The 14208-nt window shown below is 43.9% G+C and overlaps 1 protein-coding gene and 1 pseudogene across 10 annotated transcripts in view; one reads left to right on the forward strand and one right to left on the reverse strand.

Moving 5' to 3' along the window:
- The window catches only part of POU6F1 (POU class 6 homeobox 1), a 29036-nt gene extending 20415 nt beyond the window's left edge, over positions 1-8621 (reverse strand). For 2 of the 10 annotated variants that reach the window (XM_044941747.1, XM_044941749.1), the window contains exons 1-2: positions 6259-8263; positions 3510-3696 (exon numbers count right to left, since the gene is read on the reverse strand). The gene's annotated coding sequence lies outside the window, so the exon portion shown is untranslated. Of the gene's footprint in view, positions 1-1757; positions 3697-6258; positions 8264-8322 lie in introns of those variants that run through there. The other 8 variants (XM_025284184.2, XM_044941751.1, XM_025284178.3 and 5 more) reach the window with 7 other exon arrangements.
- On the forward strand, positions 12-1149 carry LOC102403129 (annotated as a pseudogene).
- Positions 8622-14208: the final 5587 nt, after the last annotated feature.

A 14208-nucleotide genomic window follows, 5' to 3' on the forward strand; every position in this document is an offset into this window, starting at 1 on the left:
AGGTAAACCAAGACTTCATTTCCAAGATGGAAAGTCCATCAGACTCAGCTGTGACTTTACCCAGCACTCTGCATGTCTGTGCCAATCCACCACTTCCCCATACGAATAGTTCAAGAACACAACCTATGAGTGCAACACTTAAAGGGCGATTAAGGAAAACAAGATCTTCATTTAATTCTCATAGATAAATGGAGTGGTAAAGCATCTCAAAGTCGAGAATGAAAAAAACAATCAGATCTTTTCAGAGAAGACAGGATCCTTAGCAAAAGAAAAACTGTTTGGAATTTCAAGAAAATTTTAAACACACAGTGAGTTAGAAGAAAGTTTATATTTGAAAAATACTTTAAAGAATATTGATGCAGGACTTCCCTGGTGATCCATTGATTAAGACTCTGCACTTCCAGTCTGGGGTTGCAGGGAGAGACAGGTGCAGGTTGGATCCCTGGTCAAGGAACTAAGATCCCACATGCCACACGGTGCGACCAAAAACAAAAAATGGTGCTGCTAACTCGCGTCAGTCGTGTCCGACTCTGTGCAACCCTAGAGACGGCAGCCCACCAGGCTCCCCCGTCCCTGGGATTCTCCAGGCAAGAACACTGGAGTGGGTTGCCATTTTCTTCTCCAATGCATGAAAGCGAAAAGTGAAAGAGAAGTCGCTCAGTCGTCTCCGACTCTTAGCGACCCCGTGGACTGCAGCCTACCAGGCTCTTCTGTCCATGGGATTTTCCAGGCAAGAGTACTGGAGTGGGTTGCATGTGAATCTAAATCACTGGATATTGGGTTATGCAAGGTCCTCCAAAATGATTTTGTGAATGAGAATATTTCCAAACAAGGATTAAATGAAGAAAAAGCCAAATCCGCCAAATCCGTGAAGGAGATTCCAGAGAACTTCAGAGGGTAAAACTAGTCAAAATGTATCACTCAAAGAACGACCTGTCCCAGTTACAAATGTTAATAAGGAAGCAAAGACACTGTAGCTAGATGTTGCTTTGTGAGGGGCAATCAAACAAGTCCCCAAAGGACAAGAAACTGAACCTCACCCAGTTGATAGATCACTGTGGGTAAGATGATAAATTGCTCCAGTGTAACAGAAATGAAGATGAATTCATAAGAGTTTCATTCATAATTCTTTCTCCAGAGAATCTCTGAGAATGACAACATAATAAAAAAGATACTTGTGCATTTTAAAGAGAAGGTATAAGCCACTAGAGCTTAGAGAAAGGTATCCTGATGAACACCAATTAATGAAGCTTGTTATTATCCAAATATAAAACAAGTTCTAAAACAAGGTTTCAGTATTTTGGAGAAATCTGCCAAAGGAAACATTTAAATAAATATGTGAAAAATTTAAATAGCGATTAAAAAATAATTTGGACAATTTTGGAAGTCAGTTTTAATACATTGTTCTGTTAATTGTGGTAAAAAAAATTTTTTTTACTGTAAATGTTAAAAAGCGGTCCAACCTTATAAATGTCTAAACTTAAATGGGTCTAAAAATGCCGGCCTCTCTTATTTTATGACTCTTGTTTCCATCCACTTATCACATATTTCCATCTGGATAGTCTAGCACATAATTAAACTCATATGTAAAAAAAAAAAAATCCCACGGTATGGATATGCCATATTTTGTTTATTCAATCATCCGCTGTTGGATATTTTGGTTGTTTCTACCTTTCTGCTACTGCGAATATTGCATCTATGAATCTTTGTATACGAGTTTTTGTTGGAACACCTGTTTTCAATTTGGGGGTATATACCTAGGAGTGCAACTGCTGGCTGACCCCAGGGGTTTTAGGGGTTTCACTCCAGTGACTGTAGTAAATAGCACATCTGGATGGCCTGCCTCCTTTGAGCTCATGATGTCATGCAGTGTCCACAGTCTGACAGCAATGAAGAGAGACGATCACCTGTCAGTTTTGAGAGAAGGGGCTCCTATGACTACCCCAGGAGTAGAACCCCGGTGCATACATAGATCACAGCAGAGCTGCTTTGGTTAAAGCTGGGACAGGAGCCAGTGCCCAGCCACAGCATGCCCCTTTGCCTTATTTCTTCAGTGAGTTGAGTTTGAAAAATACCTGAATCAAACCTGGCAAGGCTAACAGATGGCTCACTTGTCCCTGGCTTTCCTGTGCCTGCATCTAAAAACACAGGCAGCCTCAGGAGGATAAACAGCAGGTCCTGAGGCATTTGTCTCCAACCCAAAAATCCAGAGGTCCAGGATCATCCAGGACTCTCAGTGGCAGAAATACTGAGTTAGAGGACCTGGTTCTATTTATCATTCTCCTTTGGGAACTGCATTGGGCTTAAGGTAATCTTCCAAGACACCCAGGAGGACCAATGAAGTCTAAAACAAATCAGAACCCCCTAGAATAGCCTGAGATCCTATAAGAAAAATCCTGAAATGCTTTGTCCTTTGTTTATTCAACAAATACTTCAGTGGCCACTATGTGCTGGGCACTGGGATACAGTGGGGGGAAAAGCACGTTCTCCAGCTTTATTAAGGAGTCAACAGTCTAATATGGGCATCGAGGAAATAAAAAGATAACGACAATATAGTGTGTTTAAGTGTTATGGTGGATGAATAGAGGGTGGCAGAAGATACACTGAAGGGATATCTAATGCACTTTTATATGGTCCTTTGCCCCTTGTTCCAGGGCGGCATGTGTTTCAGACATAAAATTTGATAGTACATGAAGCATCTTGTGACATGTAGAGGAAAATGGAATTTGTTGTATGAGATTCAGACTTTTAATGCAGACTTATCTCTGTGATTTTAATCACTTTATATATACTTAATGTGGTTGAGGTTTCCAAGAGGTAAAGTACCTCTCACTATAGTCATTTGGGGGGGTGGAGAGTATTCTGCATGGATTAAAGGAATGAATGGAATGAGTTTCACTGGTATTTAACTGAAAGTCACATTTGTTATGGGAAATTACCTTTCAAATTTTTGACATAATCCTCTCACATGAGATTGTTTGTTGACATCAGCATCTCCAGCTCTACATCACTTCTATATTTAAATTGTGCACCAACTTACCTCCTGCAGGGCTGCCATCTAAAAAGGTCACAAGGACAGGAAGCAGGAAGCAGGAGATTAGTACAGACTGGTAGTTGGAGTTGAGCCAGATCATCCAGACAAGGATGGTTTCCTGAGGTGGTCTCACCCAGCCTGTCAGCCACCAGCTGAGACCTCACCTGGGAACTTCAGACTCATATAATCCAACTACCTACTGATTGCTTACAAGATCTTATACTTAACATATTCAAAATCAAACTCCTGATTTGCACCCCAAACCAGCTCCACCTGCCTGCAGCCTTCCCCATCTCAGCAAATGGCAGCTTCATCCTTCCATAGATGCTCAGGTTGAAAACCTTGCTGTCATCCTTGCCTTTGCTTTTATATTTCCATCTATATTGATTTCTTCAAATCCTGTTGGCTCTCCCTTCCAGTGCACCCAGAATCCCTCCACTTCTTATGACTTCCATCATGGTCCATGCAGTTGTACCTGATGCAAAGGAACACAAGATGACATCCCCTCTCGCATGCAAGCATCATCTGCTCTGTTCTTAAACCATCAATCTTCAGGTGGGTTGCTACAGCTTTCAAGTTTTCATTTGCTTGATGGATTTTCTGTATGTTCTCCCACCCTTCTCCATTTCTGGCCCCAGGACATAGATTTCCCTTCCCATCTGCTGAAAAGTAATCATTATTAATGATTAATAAAAATACTATTAATGATTAATAAAAAACTGTTAATCATTATTAATAGTTTGTTGGTCCTGGGATAAATGATAATGGAACAGAAGATTTAAAAAAAGTATGTGTGTGTATAATTGAGTCACTTTGCTGTACAGTGGAAATTAATACAACATTATAAATCAACTATACTTCAAATTAAAAATAAATTTAAAAAATAGTTTATTGGGACCCAGCCCCTTTATGCATAGTACTACACTGAGCATTCTTTGGAGACAGACTTTAGGGTTCACAATCTCAGCTTTGATATTCCCTAGCTGTGGGACTTCAGGCAAATTATTTAACCTCTCCGCCTCAGTTTCCTCATCTGTAAAATGAGAGTAATAGCACCTACTTCATAGGGCTATTGTGAAGACTGAATACGTTAATGCACATTAAAAAGTGTAGATCAACGACTGGCACATAGTAAGTGCTCAGAGGATGGTAGCTATTATAAAAATTTACATATTCTCCAGGCAAGAACACTGGAGTGGGTAGCCATTCCCTTCTCCAGGGTATCTTCCTGACTCGGATATTGAATCTGGGTCTCCTACACTGCAGGCAGATTCTTTACCATCTCAGCCACCAAGGAAGCCCTTACATATATTATCTCATTTAAATTTAGTACAGCAGTTAGGAACCTAGGTGGTGCCTCAGTTACCATATTTGAAACGGGAATAACTAGGCATTGTAGCAAATTGTGTCAGGGTTCAATAAATATGAACTGTTAACTATTATTCAATTTTGACACCAGCCCCATGAGGCCACAGAGTAAACACATAGTAAAGCTTGACCACCTGTGTGACAAGTGGGCAGATTGCTTCCGTTTTTTTCAGGGATAAATAATAAGAGAGCTTATCTTTGAATTACTGTATAAAGCACAAATAACAATTAGCTATTACAATCCCCATTTTTATTGAAGAGTAAGTTGATGATCAAAGAGAGATAATGGAATAGGCTTAGGAGAAAAACCTAAATTAAATCCCAGCTTGGTCATGAAATAGCTGTGCCATCCTGGGCAAATGACTGAATCTCTTTGAAGTTTAAGTTCCTTATCTTTAAAATGCTGATTAAATGGGCAAGCTTTATGGGGTTGTTATAATGGTGATAGGAGATTAGGGCTTCCCTGGTGGCTCAGACAGTGAAGAATCAGCCAGCAATGCGGGAGACCCAGGTTCAATCTCTGGATCAGGAAGATCCCCTGGAGAAGGGCATGGCAACCCACTCCAGTATTCTTGCCTGGAGAATTCTATGGACAGAGGAGCCTAGTGGACTGCAGTCCATGGGGTAGCAAAGAGTAGGACACGACTGAGCGACTAACACTTTCACTTTTTCATGAGATCGTGCAAGTAAAATGCTTAACATTGTATTCTTACGATGATCCCCATCTTTATCTATAGGAAAATGGCGGTGGAGAGAGGTCAGGTGATTTGCCCAAGGGCACAGTCCATGACCTTTAAACTTCAAGGTCACATCACCTGCCCCAGATTTCTATTCTCCTGACACCACACTAAGCCTTCATTCAGGAAATGGGAAGAAGGCTGATGGGGGTTGCTCTGGCCCCCAAGGATCAGGACACACTGGAAAGCGGAAGCTCTCAATTCTGCTCCAAATTGTTTCAGTGGTTAAGAATTCCGAGCTTCCATCACAGGGAGTGTGGGTTCAATCCCTGTTCAGGGAACTAAGATCCCACATGCCTTGCGGTGTGGCCAAGAAATAAAAACAGGCTTCCTTGGTGGCTCAGATGGTAAAGAATCTGACTGCAATGTAGGAGACCTGGGTTTGATCCCTGGGTCAGGAAGGTCCCCTGGAGAAGGGAATGGCTACCCACTCCAGTATTCTTGCCTGCAGAACTCCATGGACAGAGAAGCCTGGTGGGCTGCAGTCCATGGGGTTACAAAGAGTCGGACATGACTGAGCAACTAACACTTTCACTTTGGGGCTTCCCTGGTGGCTCAGACGGTAAAGAATCTGCTTGCAATGTAGGAGACCCAGATTTGATTCCTGGGTTGGGAAGATCCCCTGGAGAAGGGAATGGCAACCCACTCCAGTATCCTTGCTTGGGAAATCCTTTATGGACAGAGGAGCCTCGTGGGCTACAATCCATGGGGTCACAAAGAGTTGGACATGACTGAGCGACTAACACTAATCAATTTACTTCCCTCAACCCCAATTCATGGACAGAGATAAATGACTTGCCAAGCTATTGGTAGACTAGCTAGCCACACACATGGGCCAGAAGGAGAGAAAAGGGCAAAAGACAGGACAGTAGTGAACAAACTTACTTCTTTCCCAACCAACCACTTGTAAATTTTAGACATATATACTCAAACAGTAAAGACTTGTTTTATAAAGACACATTTAGATTTATTTTCTCCTCCTGCACCCACCCCCCCCATCCCCTTGTACCCAAACTTGATTCATCCCTGGCAGGGTGAATAGAAGGGATAAATGTGAAAAATAACAAAAAGTATGTTCCCCTGCTAGACTTTAAGGACCAAGAAAGCATATTCACTTACCATTATATCCCAGAGCCTCATAAAATTCCTGGTACACAACAGAGGTTAATGAATATGAGCTGAAAACATAAATTATGATATCAGATCATACCCTTTAGTCTCCTCATATTTCCTACCTTTTCCTCAAAATACATAGCCTATTTCAAATTTCATGCCCTCATTTTCAATACTAGGGCTACTTAAAAATAATTTCAAAGAAGTAGTATTAAGTTCTTAAGAAACCTGGTCACACTCACCCCTTCCTAATGTGCCAGTTCAGCTCCTCATTCCCAAGTCTTCCTTCATTTGGCCAGTTTCTCCCGAGTCCCATTCTCTCTGTGGCCTCACTGACCCTCATTTTGACACAGAAAGAGCTTGGGGTTTAAAGGCAGAAGACTCAGATTGAATATCGCTTCTGTTTAAGGTAACACCTCACAGCCTGTTTCCTTATCTGTGAAATGGGGCTAAATCCCAGTGCCCACTTCATGGGCTATTGTTAAATCATTAACATTTATGTAAAGCTTTTGGAACAGGGCCTGGCACACGTAATTGCTTTAAGTTGAAGTAAAGCACTGTTCTTAATTGTAAAGTGTTATGAAAAACCTGTAAGATTACTACTACAACTTTACAGTGAGCAAATCTTGGGGAGGGGAGATATGATCTTGTCCCATGTTCCTTCATAATGCAAAGACTCCTTAGAAAAGCAAATTTCTTCTGAGTCATCTCTTAATTGCTAGGTAGTACTTCCAAGAAGAGAATAACCCATCTCCTCTCTCTCGTGCGCGCTCTCTCTCTCTCTCACACACACACACACACAAATCACTCTATATTATCTTGTTTTTTTTTCATATTTATGATCTGCCTATCCCCATCTCCATCCCACCCATCAGACTGAAATTAAAACTCCAAGACAGGGCAAATTCTGTCTGTATTGTTCAGAGTTGGCACAGGGTGGATTTTTTTGTCGCCCTAATGAACAAATAAATGAAGGTCTACAGCAGATATGCAAAGAAATACAAGATCACAGAAATAACACTCTGAGAAGCTGGACTTCAATCAAAACAAAATACATGGAATTATTCCTCAGAAGGCCCTGCTGGTCAACGGTGGCTGCCTTGGCTTACCAAGAAAACGGAGGTGGGAAGTATGTTTATGAACAATTGAAGACCAGCCTTCTACTTTGGGATCAAGGAATTTGAAAGACCAGATCCCAGCTCTCCGCAAAGAGCTTCTTTCCACTAGTCCAGGCAGGCTTCACAACCGCGTTTTATTTTTCCCCACAGCCGGCTGCGGAGGCTTGCGAAGATTTGGGGGTTCCAATGACAAATGAGTAGGGGACCTCAACGCGAAAGTGGAGGTTGCAAGGCGCCCTGCGGCTCCCTTGGCCTTGACAGGTGAGGATGTCCAGGGAGCACATAGCGGGTGCATTATGATGACTATTTATTAATAATAATATTGTTATTAAATATTTATGAAGTGCTTGTGCTCGGCTAGACGGTGACCCTCCCATCACTCTCCCATCCTTCCAGCAGCACCAGGTCCCTAACCCCGAGTCCCACCAGTCCTCCCTGTGTATGGTGGTTGGAGAGAATTGTGACAGGTGGCTCTGGCCGCCTCATTTGACCTTGACTGCTGGGAACCCAGGCGTCCGGGTTCTCCAGTGGGGCGACAATCCTTTCGCGGTCGCCACGGGGGCTGGGTAGAGAACGTCCCCGTGGTCCGTACCCAACCTGGACTCCCGGAGCAGAAATGGGGAGGGGCCAGGTCCAAGCTCCCCACGGGGTCCACCTGGCGGCCGCCCCCTCCTCCCCTCGGTCCCCGCGGGCCGGCAGGAAGGCTAGGGCGCGGCCCCCGGGGTCTCCGGCCTCCCGCGAGCGGCCACACGCCATTCAGCTCCCGGAGCTCCTCGCCGCCCCGGCCCAACATCCCGGCGCCCCGGCCCCGCGGCATTTTTTTTCTCTTTATCATAAATATATAAATTATGCTAATTACGGGCATTGCATATTAACCAAACCCGAAACCTCCCCTGCCCGGCCCCCTCCCCCTCTGTGCAAACCCCTCCCCGCCCCGGACCCCGCTACTTACCGGAGCCCGAGCCCGAGCTGCCTTCGCCCCGGGTGCCCGGCGGCCACCGATTAGAGATTCATCTCACAGCTCGGGCCAGGGGGCCGGGGGCCGGGGCAGCCGCCACCCGCAGACAAAGAAGCCAGTGCGGCTTGGCTGGGCTCGGCTCGGCCCGGGAGCCGGTCGGGACCCGCCGCCGCCCCCGGGCCCCCAGCCCGGGCTGGCCAGAGCCGAAAAGGACTCGGCGGGCTGCGCTGGGCGGAGGGGGGACGGCTGGGAAGCGAGAAGGGGAAGCAGGGTGGGTGGGGGGGGCGGTCAGGTATAAATATATATTTTTTCTTCCTTCCCCCCTTCCACGGCCCCCCCTTTTCCCCCCCCCCCCCCCTCGTTTTTTTCCCTCCTTCTGCTACTTGGATTTTTTTAGCTGCTGCGTCATGAGCATAATTTATGCAAAGAGCTTTGCCGCATGCTGCACCGCGCGCGCCAGCCGCCGGGGGCGGCGGGCTGGGCGGGCCGGCAGGGAAGGGAGGGGATCTGGGGAACCGAGAACGAGCGATGGTGGGGGCACCCCAGACCCTTGCCACCCCCGCTCTCAGAGGCCCCACAGACTAGCTCCCCGGACTGGAGTGGAAAGTCGATGGGGCGGGTCACGCAGCCCCGCTCCGAGGAGCATCCTGAGGTCGTTTCATTTTGGAAGGTGCGAGAGTGGAGAGCACAGAAGTCCAAACTGGGGACCCTATGCCACATTCCCGTCAGCCTAGGGTTGGGGCGGTAACTCCCAGCGGCCGCCCTGTCCTCTCTAGCTTGGTCAGTTGCCCTGCTCAACGTTGAAAGTCAAGTTCGTGTCCATTCCCAAGTCCCAGGCCGGGCCCCCACTGTGAGAAAAGGGAGGGAACTCAGCCAGACCAAAACCACCGCCCAACCAACCTCCGGAGCAGCTGTGGCCGAGCTCCATCTCACCCGGGGGTAGCGGGGTGGGGAGGTGGGAGGCGTGGGGGCCTGGACCCGAAAGCCCCCATATACACACCTCAATAGCAGCTGTCTAGAGACTAGCTTGCCTGCTTTCTTGACCAAGTAGATGGGGAAATGTAAAAAAATAGACAAAGTTCTGTGGCATGGAGCAAAAAAAACAAAAAACAAAAAACAAAAACCAGCGTTGTGCTTTGGTGGTGGTGATGTCGGGAAGGGTTTGGTTTAAGAGGCTCCTGAAGGTGGGGAAAGGGGAAGGGATAGAAAGAGGCACTGTTTGAGGCTGAGGGAAAACGGACCGAGACGTTGTTGGCAAATAAAAGAGGAAGGAGTTGGAAGAACAAAGGGGAAGAGAAAGAATGAGGGAAGAATTGGGGAGGAGGGAGGCTTTGTAAATCCAGCGACTGTGGGTCCCAGCTTTGAGACCTAGAGACAGCCTGCCGTCAGCCTGGGCTGCTTGCCCTCAGCCTGGGCTGCTTGCCCTCTGTCCCGCCATCTACTGCCCGCTGCCCGCCCCCCGCCCCCCGCTCCCGATTTGGTGGCTTATCTTTTGATGAGGTAAGCATAAACGAGTTAGAGGTAATGTGAGGAGAATGGAAGTGGAGCCCTCAGCCCACCGGAGACTGTTCACCGCCCCCCGCCCCCGCTCCATGGATGGACACTGAAAGGCAGGGGAGAAGAGGAGAGGGGAGCAGCACCAGGTGGTAGATCATCTCTACACACTTTTCCAGAACCTTACCTGCACTTGGCAGATCTATGAGTAACCCATGGATTCCAAGTTAGGATATTTAGGGTGTAGCCCCTACCCTTCCACTAACAGTTCAGGCAGGTAATTTAACTTCATTACTTACTTTTCTATTATCATTACTTCACGGGATCAAGAAGTTTAACTGTGTGAGCTTGTATGTGAAAGAACCTTGAAAAATTCTAACTGATACATAATTGTAAGGTATCATTACCTGTGCAGTAGTTTTAACTGGGCTTGTGAAACTGATACATGACAGTATTACAGTTCTTGGAGGTTTTGTTTGGTCTTTTGTCCCTATGGTCCCTCCTCTTAGGCTGTAAATTTCTTGAGAGCACAGATGGTGACAACTCATTTTTGTATTTCCTACTGCTGTTTATGTGAAGAAGAGGCTCAGTATTGCTATTGAATGTTGCCACATGAGGACAAAAACTCTTAGTCTATGTGACATGGTTTGGTGCTACACACAGATAAATCAAATTCATGATATCAGGGACAGTATGAAGAAAGAAACAGATGTGATCAAAGGGGTTCAGGGAAACATACATGAGAATGGTAATTGTGGTTTCCTTTGGAAAAAGGAAGCCTTAAATTTATATTGTATACTCTTCTGCCTAAATTTTTGATGCTGAACATATATTACTTTTTTGTTGGTCTAAATTTTTTATTTATTGGTTATAACATGCACACAGTAAAGTACACAAACCTTAAATGTACATATTGATGGATTATTTATACATACATAAAATATTTATTTTATCTACACATTATTTATACATATTATTTACATATAAAATAGATTATACATTATTTACATATAATATTTTTTATAACAATTTGGGCTTCCCTGGTAGCTCAAATGGTAATGAATCTGCTTGCAATGAGGGAACCCTGGGCATAATTATAATAATTACATTTTAATATATATCACATATATATTTTTTATAAATATATATAAAATCACCACCCACAATATGATATAGAGCATTTCCAACACCTGAGAAGACTCCTCTGTGTTCTTGATAGGTAAACTTCCAATTATCACTATAGATTAATTTTACTGGTTCTTGAACTTCATCTAAATGGAGTCAGACAGGATGTGTATTCTTTTGTGTCTGGTTTCTGTTACTCAACACGTTTTTGAGATTCACCCATGTTGTTGTGTTTAACAGTATTACTTATTCTTTTATACTGCTGTATACATTCCATTGTATACCACATTTTATCCATTCTACTATTGATGGGCATTTGAGTAATTTCTCTTTTTGTCTTTTATGCATAAAAGCTGCTCTAAACATGCTTGTATAAGTCTCTTAATGAATATGTGCACTTATTTTTCCTAGGTGAATATTGAGAAGTGGAATTGCTAAGTTTGGGGTATATGTTCAACTTTTTATTGGGTTGGCCAAGAAAAAACTTTGGGTTTGGGTTTTCCGTAACATCTTACAGAAACTCGAATGAACTTTTTGGCTAACCCCATGTATCTGCTCCCCTAGTGGCTCAGACATTAAAGAGTCTGCCTGCAATGCAGGAGACCTGGGTTTGATCCCTGGGCTGGGAAGATCCCCTGGAGAAAGAAATGACTATCCACTCCAGTATGCTTGCCTTGAGAAATTCCATGGACAGAGGAGTCTGGCAGGCTACAGTCCCTGGGGTGACAAAGAATAGACACAACTGAGCCACTAACACTTTCAACACGGATACAGCTAAATACTTTCCCAAAATGTTTGAACCAATTTATATCCTTACTAGTAATGTATGAGAGTTCTAGTTGTTTCATCCTCACTGATGCTTGAAATAGTCTTTTTTTAAAAAAAAATATTGCAATATATGATTGTTGGAAGAAGTATACATTTTATAGTCAGAGAAAAAGCCAACAATACAAATATTTCCATGAGTAAGTAGGGAGAAGCTGTCACCAGTGACATGCTGTGCCAAAGAAAACTCATCAATAGTATCCTCAGCCCAGTACATTTTTTTTTCCTCCTTTGCTCCCACTTCCTGTGCCTCTGAGCCTACATTTATTCAAAAAATATTATTGTCTACTAGATTGGATGTTAATGTCCAGTGGAAAACAAAACAGCTTTCTTGAAATTTACAGTCTTCTGGGGAAACACATGTTAAACAAAAAAATAAGCACACAAATATATCATTACATGTGACGGTGAAGGAAACCAGAAGGTGATATGAGAAAGAATCACACTGAGGGGCAGGGAAGGCCTCCCTAAGGAAGTCACATATAAGGCAAAGTTTAAAAGATGGAATAGGGACTTTCCTGATTTTCCAGTGGCTAAGACGGCACTCCCATTGCAGGGGGCCTGAGTTCAATTCCTGGTCAGGGAACTAGATCCTACATGCCACAACTAAAGATTCTGCATGCTGCAACTTAGACCTGGTGCAGTCAAATAAATAAATAAAAATAAATATTTTTTTAAAAGTGAAATAGGCAGGAGACCAAAGGAACAGCAGAGGTGATAAGACAGGAAAGAACCTGGTGTTCAAGAAACTGGAGCACAGCAAGTGATGGGAAGAACTTCACAAAATAAACTTGGAAAGATAGGCAGGGCCCAAATCAGGAAGGCCTGGCCATATGTACCTCTAATCTTCCCATTCAGCTGGGGCTGTTCTTTCCTTGCAAGCTCTCCTCAGGATTTACCCCCTCTAAGTAGTCTTCTTGAATAATACTGAACTGTTCAAATTAATATTATTATTTTAATTATATCATTGTTTCAAAAACCTCATAATTTGTAGTAAATAGCCCTTTCTTTCTGTTTCCTGAGAATATATTGGTTTACCCAACAGATGTAGGACCGGGCCTTGCGTTTCCTCTTTCACCCGAGTCTCCTCCAAGCATCAGGGATGCTCTGTTGACAGTAAGAGCCTTCCTTGGCCCTGCACTCTATTCCTAGAAAGCTCTGGGGATCTAAGTAGATAATCCCTAGAATCCTGTTTTGCCTGGTTTGAGGACTGACTCAGTTTCAGATCTTCAAAAGTTGCCCTGGAGCAACCAAATTTCCCCAGGATCCACATATATTTTCCCAGACACCTTCCTTAACTGCCAAGTTAATCTTGCCCCTCCTCCTGCCAATCACCAGGTTAAAGGCATCTTTGCTGTTGCTAAGAGAAGAAGGCTTAGGCAGGTGGGAGTGAGTTGAAGGATGATACAGCAGGGAGTCAGGCTGGTCAGCAGGGGAAAAAATCTTTCAGCTGTGAGGGAAGACAGCAATGCAAATACATTTTTCAAGTGCTTCTGGGCCAGGTTTCTGCCCTGCCCCCACCCCCCACTGTGTTTACCTGCTTGTTCTCTGAAAGCTTTTAGGACTTTCTTTTTAAAAAATCTCTGATGTCTTAAATTTTACATCATGGCTTGTAGTTGACCAGCTTTCATAAAACAAGGAAGCTATTGTTCACCTTGACTGGTTATATTGAAGTCCTTGTGAGGGGAAAAGGACCATCAAAGAGAAGATCCCTGAGTGCTGGTAACAATGCAGGGCTATTTAAAGGTGAGAAGTCAGAGTTCTGGAATACTTGCTTGGCAAGGAGTGTGGTTGGGCATGCTCCCTTTTTTATAGACTTCCCACCCTGAAATGCATATATTTTATCTATTTACTTTAATTTTAGCAATGATGTAAAATTATTGCTGGGCTGCTGTCACTCTGACAGATCACCTTACCAGCTCAAAGGGTAAATATGGATTTTTTTCCCCATAATTTTTGTACAGTAACAAGGTGAGGAACATTTTAGCTCATAAATTATTCACCAAACCTCACAGGCATAATAGGCTGTGTGCATATTCATCAGGTTATCATCCATTATTCATAAGAAGTTCACTTCAACTGTTAGAAGAAAATGAGGTTGTTGATTGAAATGCTGAAGAAACGTGGGCTTTTTGTTCCCGCCTTCTCTCTCCCATCTAAGTCTGGAAGTTTCCATCAAAAAAATCATATCACAGGGGAAAAATTTTATTCCTGACATGCAGATGTGTAGATAAGAGGAAAAGAAAACTTGGAGTAGGAAATAAGTTGGCAGAATCAACCATCATTCATTTAACTTGGCTAAGGCCTCTGACTCCTGCTTCCACAGAAACTGTGTCCAAAAGTGTCCAAAAGGAGTCCCCTTTCTTGCAACAAAGGAGCAGCTTTAGCAAATGATAGATTTTTTTTTAAGACTTCATACTTACATTAAGATACAGA

This window comes from Bubalus bubalis, chromosome 4 (assembly GCF_019923935.1).
Source record: "Bubalus bubalis isolate 160015118507 breed Murrah chromosome 4, NDDB_SH_1, whole genome shotgun sequence".
In the NCBI taxonomy this organism is placed as follows: domain Eukaryota; kingdom Metazoa; phylum Chordata; class Mammalia; order Artiodactyla; family Bovidae; genus Bubalus; species Bubalus bubalis.